The sequence below is a fragment of the Salmo trutta genome, chromosome 34 (assembly GCF_901001165.1).
Source record: "Salmo trutta chromosome 34, fSalTru1.1, whole genome shotgun sequence".
Lineage (NCBI taxonomy): Eukaryota > Metazoa > Chordata > Actinopteri > Salmoniformes > Salmonidae > Salmo > Salmo trutta.
Window position 1 is genome coordinate 7,345,886 of NC_042990.1, and position 7,223 is coordinate 7,353,108.

The 7,223-nt window shown below is 39.7% G+C and overlaps 1 long non-coding RNA gene across 1 annotated transcript; it reads left to right on the forward strand.

Moving 5' to 3' along the window:
- The first annotated feature begins 280 nt into the window (after positions 1 to 280).
- Positions 281 to 1,687, forward strand: LOC115173429 (uncharacterized). Its single transcript, XR_003871608.1, has 2 exons — positions 281 to 459; positions 957 to 1,687. It is a non-coding gene; the product is annotated as an uncharacterized LOC115173429 (long non-coding RNA).
- The last annotated feature ends 5,536 nt before the right edge of the window (positions 1,688 to 7,223 follow it).

Below are 7,223 nucleotides of genomic sequence, written 5' to 3' on the forward strand. Positions count from 1 at the left end.
TATGTTAATTTCTCTACCATAAGCCGCCTCCAACGTTGTTTTAGAGAAATAAATATATAGTTTTGTTTGCATGGACCTCCTTTGATGTTGCACAATCATACATCTTCTTTAATCACAAATGTTTACAGATGAAATACAGAGAAATGTTGTCTGCGAATTAATGGGCAAGGCTTTGGCAACTTTGCATTCATGGGCGGCTCCCGTTCTGTAATGTGGGCTGGCCAAGGTTGTTTCCTGGATGGACGCTATATAAGACCTGGCTCACCCTCAGCTGTAGTCAGACTCTACACAGCCAGATCAGACCAAGGATAGCAAACCCAGGATTGTAGACCCAGGACTAACCCAGGACAGCAGTTTCCTCTAGTATCTGACCCATAAGACACCTCACCTCTCTGCAATATGAAGAACCTAGTTCTGGGACTCTGCACACTGGCCCTGCTGGCCTCCACCATGGCACAGGTAATGTACTTAAACCTAACTCAGTAATAATAGCTGAACATGTTTTAAACTCATTAGCATCCCACTCTCTTAGCAATGCTCTGCAGGGGGAGAAAGAGAAAGAAAGGATGAAAGATGGGGAGATGTGACTCTAAGTGGACCTAATGGTGGATAGAGGGCAAGATAGACAGTCAGACTGGTAGACTATGTTGACCTGTGGTATAGTAAGCGCTTGGAAAAGTGTAGTGAATAACAGCAGTGATCCACTATACGCTAGCTTCACCTTCATGTTGGTGCTAGCAAGCAGGCTTGTAATGCTAGGTATCAACAGCCAATCCAGTAGGGTCTGGAAACTATAGTGAGCTTCGATTGATCAATAGCAACGCGATGTCATTTGGCTAGGATGGAAGAAATTATACCACCCCAGCGAATTTCAAACTGTCCCTAATTCATTTCAGTTTCAAACATGGGTGAATTAATATGTAGCCTAATGTAAATTATTCAATTTTAACCAACAGAGTTCTACAACACCAACAACTGAGAAACATAATTCTACAATCGGATCATCAAATGACCAAAACAATTCTACAATACGACCAACAATTGACCAAAATAATTCTACAATACGATCAACAACTGACCAACATCATTCTACAATAGGACAAACAACTGACCTAAATAATTCTACAATTGGACCAACAACTGCCGAAACAAAAGCCACATTGCCAACCACTCTCACCACACCAGCAGGGGGAAGCCATGTCTTCAGTTACTCCCTGACTCTACTGTTTGGTTCGACAGCCACCCTGATCCTGCGTTCACGATGGCAATGATCGCCACCTCGACGACAAGAGTCACATCCTGAGAGCGTGTTGGAAACTGAATGAAGGGCACTGGAGAATGATCTTTACAGCTTTCTCTTTTCTCTGACAATGTGTTTTTACAATGCCCTTGAGGTTTGTGTGTCTTCTGTGTATTTCAAGATGCATAATTAACATACTCTGGTTGATAAGGTATATTGCAATGCCTAAAATATATGAATGTTTTATAATCATTCAAGCTGTGAGTTCCTTTGAACAAAATAGCTAACTATACAAATTGTGAATGATTTATTTTCTCATAGTACAAATGTTGATCAGTACCCAAATAAAATGTGCTTTTTTTTCGTATTGCTATGTGACCCAGCTAAATATTTACATATTCATGTATCATGTATTTTATTAAAAATATGATCTTTTATCACAGTAAATAGGTTTATCTGAATTGCTCTTGCTATTAATATTAATATCAGTTCCATTGTTTAGCTTTTTAGGGCACTTTAAGGTCAGTGTTTAAAAAGTGTCCACTCCAAAAGTTCCTTCAAAGGAAAAATAAATATATTCTAATCTAATTTAAGATAAAGTTATGAATTAACAATGTAAGTATTATCAAAATCTATCACATACAGTGTGACTACACTTATCAATCCAGATACAGAAAGACGCAAAACTAACTATAAAAAGGTGTATCATCTTTAACTATGATAAGGTTTATCATCTTATCAGGCTTATACCCCAGTGTACAAACATTAGGAACACCTGCTCTTTCCATGATATACACCACCGGTCAAAGTATTAGAAGGGTTTTTCTTCATTTTTACTATTTTCTACATTGTAGAATAATAGTGAAGACATCAAAATTGTGAAATAACACATATGGAATCATGTAGTAACCAAAAAAAGTGTTAAACAAATCCAAATATATTTTATATTTGAGAATCTTCAAAGTAGCCACCTTTTCCTGGATGACATCCATCCAACTTGACACAACTGTGGGGCAGCATTCATGTGGAAAGCTTAGGGCACCTTGTCCATGCCCCGACGAATTGAGTCTGTTCTGAAGGCAAAAGTGGATGCAACTCAATTTTGTACACTCAGTGTATTTGTTAATCTATTTCTGCATGGTATAATAAAGAAACAAGGAAATAGGGTGCATTGAGTTCTAAAGAGAGAAACAAAAGAGGTGGTAAGTGGGTGGTACGCTCATATTGAGTTCTAAAGAGAGGAACAAAAGAGGGGTTAAGTGGGTGGTACGCTCACATTGAGTTCTAAAGAGAGGAACAAAAGAGGGGTTAAGTGGGTGGTACGCTCACATTGAGTTCTAAAGAGAGGAACAAAAGAGGGGTTAAGTGGGTGGTACGCTCACATTGAGTTCTAAAGAGAGGAACAAAAGAGGGGTTAAGTGGGTGGTACGCTCACATTGAGTTCTAAAGAGAGGAACAAAAGAAAGGGTATATGGGCTCCATTTCCACAGAAAATATACACTACAACGACAATACTGTCTTGTTGTTGTGCATTGTCACGGAGTACACTTTCCAAAGCCAAAAGACAATTATTAAACTATCTACTTCCCCCTTACCGGTAAATGTCTCCTCACTTCAATAAAACACATCAAACAATAGCATACTTTCATGCTGTTATCAGGTTGTTATGGACCTAATGGGCCAATTTATGTTTTATGAGGCGCTATTACAGTAGTTTGTGGTTGTGACATGTCACTGTTTCCTGTAATGACAACTCGAAGAGTAATTCCACTCTACCAAACTGAACAATATCTCAAAAGCACATTGTAGGCATACCTGATCTAAATATACAGTGGATTATGGGCATATATGACCTAAATATAGAATGATGTATTTCATTTTGACCGTGAAATTCAGGGCGGAGATGGGAAGTCATTTGGGAGAAATTCTAGGTCTTCGTTGCTCTTCTGTATAACATGTCTGACCTCAGCTGCTATATCAACTGTCTGGTAAGAGGAAGCCCGATATTATAAAAAGTCTTCTTCAGACTTTAACTTTATCCCCATACAATCCAGCAGATGTGACACGGTAATCTTTGCAGTGACGCTGCAACGTCACTACCGGGAAGTCTATCAGACGAGGATGCAGTTTAAAATACAGCGGATGCAGTTTCAAATACTGACGGGAACTAAAATGTTTAATAAAACAAGCTATAAAATATAGATTTTGAAAACAAGGTTTATGGTCTAGGCAAAACAAAATAACTCAAATCAAAGTTTATTTGTCACGTGCACCGAATACAACAGGTGTAGACCTTACAGTGAAATGCTTACTTACAGGCTTTAACCAATAGTTCAAAAAAGGTATGAACAATAGGCAAGTAAAGAAATAAAAACAACAGTAAAAAGACATTGAAAAACAGCAGAGGCTATATACAGTAGTGAGGCTATAAAAGTAGCGAGGCTACATACAGACACCGGTTAGTCAGGCTGATTGAGGTAGTATGTACATGTAAATATGGTTAAAGTGACTATGCATATATGATGAACAGAGAGTAGCAGTAGCGCAAAAGAGGGGTTGGCGGGTGGCGGGACACAACTCATGGGTATATTGAGGTGAAGGAAGAGTAAGAATAAATGTTGTTGTTTTATGCATGATGTGTGAGAAGATATAGTAGATTGTCCATTCAACAGACGTCATAGAGAAGGGGGCACAAGTTGTTAGTGGGACTAATGGTCTTTGATAGCCTAGGTCTGGTGTGGTTATTTATGGATCCCACAGTTGAAGTCGGAAGTTTACATACACCTTAGCCAAATACATTTAAACTCAGTTTTTCGCAATTCCTGACATTTAATCCTAGTACAAATTCCCTGTCTTAGGTCAGTTAGGATCACCAATTTATTTTTGTCACATCCTGACCAGTGAAAAGGGTCATTTGCCATAGTAGAATGGTCAGGGTGTGGCAGGGGGGTTGTTTTGTGTGTTTTGGGGTTTTTTGGTTCAAGGGGAATTTGTTCTAGTTTTCATTTTCTATGCTTCGTTTTCTATGTTTGGCCGAGTATGGTTTCCAATCAGAGGCAGGTGTCTTTCGTTGTCTGTGATTGGAAGCCATACTTAGGCAGGCTGTTTTCCTTTGGGTTTTGTGGGTGGTTATTTTCCGTTTAGTTGTTTTACCTGACGGAACTGTTGGTCGTTGTTATTTTGCTGTTTAAGTGTTCTCATAAAATAAATTAAGAATGAGCACTCAACACGCTGCGCTTTGGTCTGTTCATTACGACGCTTGTGACAATTTTAAGAATGTGAAATGTCAGAATAATAGTAGAGAGAATTATTTATTTATTTTCATCACATAAGTTTTTATACACTCAATTAGTATTTGGTAGCATTGCCTTTAAATAGGTTAACATGGGTCAAACATTTCGGGTAGCCTTCCACAAGCTTCCAACAATATGTTGGGTGAATTTCGGCCCATTCCTCCTGACAGAGCTGGTGTAACTGAGTCAGGTTTGTAGACCTCCTTGCTCGCACATGCTTTTTCAGTTCTGCCCACACATTTTCTATAGGATTGAGGTTAGGGCTTTGTGATGGCCACTCCAATACCTTGACTTTGCTGTCCTTAAGCCATTTTTTCACAACTTTGGAAGTACGCTTAGGATCATTGTCCATTTGGAAGACATATTTGCAACCAAGTTTTAACTTCCTGACTGATGTCTTGAGATGTTGTTTCAATATGTCCACATAATTTTCCTACCTCATGATGTCATCTATTTTGTGAAGTGCACCAGTCCCTCCTGCAGCAAAGCACCTCCACAACATGATGCTGCCACCCCCGTGCTTCACGGTTGGGATGGTGTTCTTTGGCTTGCAAGCCTCCCCCTTTTTCCTCCAAACATAACGACGGTCATTATGGCCAAACAGTTCTATTTTTGTTTCATCAGACCAGAGGACATTTCTCCAAAAAGTACGATCTTTGTTCCCATGTGCAGTTGCAAACCGTAGTCTGGCTTTTTATGGTGGTTTTGGAGCAGTCGCTTCTTCCTTGCTGAGCGGCCTTTAAGGTTGTGTCGATATAGGACTCGTTTTACTGTGGATATAGATACTTTTGTACCTGTTTCCTCCAGCATCTTCACAAGGTCCTTTGCCGATGTTCTGGGATTGATTTGCATTTTTCGCACCAAAGTACGTTCATCTCTAGGAGACAGAATGCGTCTCCTTCCTGAGCGGTATGACGGCTGGTCCCATGGTGTTTATACTTGCGTACTATTGTTTGTACAGATAAACGTGGTACCTTCAGGCATTTGGAAATTGCTCCCAAGGATGAACCAGACTCGTGGAGGTCTACAATATTTTTGCTGAGGTCTTGGCGGATTTCTTTAGATTTTCCCATGATGTCAAGCAAAGAGGCACTGAGTTTGAAGGTATGCCTTGAAATACATCCAAAGGTACACCTCCAGTTGACTCAAATGATGTCAATTAGCTTATCAGAAGCTTCTAAAGCCATGACATAATTTTCTGGAATTTTCCAACCTGTTTAAAGGCACAGTCAACTTAGTGTATATAAACTTCTGACCCACTGGAATTGTGATACTGTGAATTATAAGTGAAATAATCTGTCTGTAAACAATTGTTGGAAAAATTACTTGTGTCATGCACAAAGTAGATGTCCTAACCGACTTGCCAAAACAATAGTTTGTTTACAAGAAATTTGCGGAGTGGCTGAAAAGCGAGTTTTAATGACTTCGACCTAAGTGTATGTAAACTTCCGACTTCAACTGGTATATACTGTAGACTGCAAGTGGGACTGCTTTAAAAAGTGATTTGGTATTTGGCAATTTCTGTAATAAAAATAGACCTTTTAATCAAAGAATGATGTCCCAAATTAGAAGTAATTTGTGTGATATGGTGCTAAGGAATCTGCTAAGCAACATCATTGCCCCTGGACCATGTTTGTTTTAGCAATTATCAGTATGATATTTATTTCTACATTTACCCAAATTAAGATTTTCCATCAACAAAAACAGAGTGAAGAGTAATGGAAAGGTGGTGTAAAACACTCAAAGCGATAAGCGCTGAACCTTGACGCTGCTGTTTTGTACACTGACATGATATGTCGGCCGAAACTGCCGGGAAAACACCCACACCCACACCCACACCCACACCCACACACAATCTTCCTGGAACCAGAGGAACTTGGTGTGTTCAGGACATAGACTCTATGTACACTGAGGACCATCTCTGTATACATAGACAAATCAATTCAAATGTTATTTGTCACATACACATGGTTAGCAGATGTTAATGCGAGTGTAGCGAAATGCTTGTGCTTCTAGTTCCGACCATGCAGTAATATCTAACAAGTACTCTAACAAGTTCACAACAACTACCTTATACACACACAAGTATAAAGGAATGAATAAGAATATATATATAATAATACATGGATGAGCGATGGCCGAACGGCATAGGCAAGATGCAGTAGATAGTATAGAGTACAGTATATTCATATGAGATGAGTAATGTAGGGTATGTAAACATTATATAAAGTGGTATTGATTATAGTGGCTAGTGATACATTTATTACATCCAATTTTTAATTATTAAAGTGGCTAGAGATGAGTCAGTATGTTGGCAGCAGCCACTCAATGTTAGTGATGGCTGTTTAACAGTCTGATGGCCTTGAGATAGAAGCTGTTTTTCAGTCTCTCGGTCCCAGCTTTGATGCACCTGTACTGACCTCGCCTTCTGGATGATTGCGGGGTGAACAGGCAGTGGTTCGGGTGGTTGTTATCCTTGATGATCTTTTTGGCCTTCCTGTGACATCGGGTGGTGTAGGTGTGTGTCCTGGAGGGCAGGTAGTTTGCCCCCGGTGATGCGTTGTGCAGACCTCACTACCCTCTGGAGAGCCTTGCGGTTGTGGGTGGAGCAGTTGCTGTACCAGGCGGTGATACAGCCCGACAGGATGCTCTCGATTATGCATCTGTAAAAGTTTGTGAGTGTTTTTGGT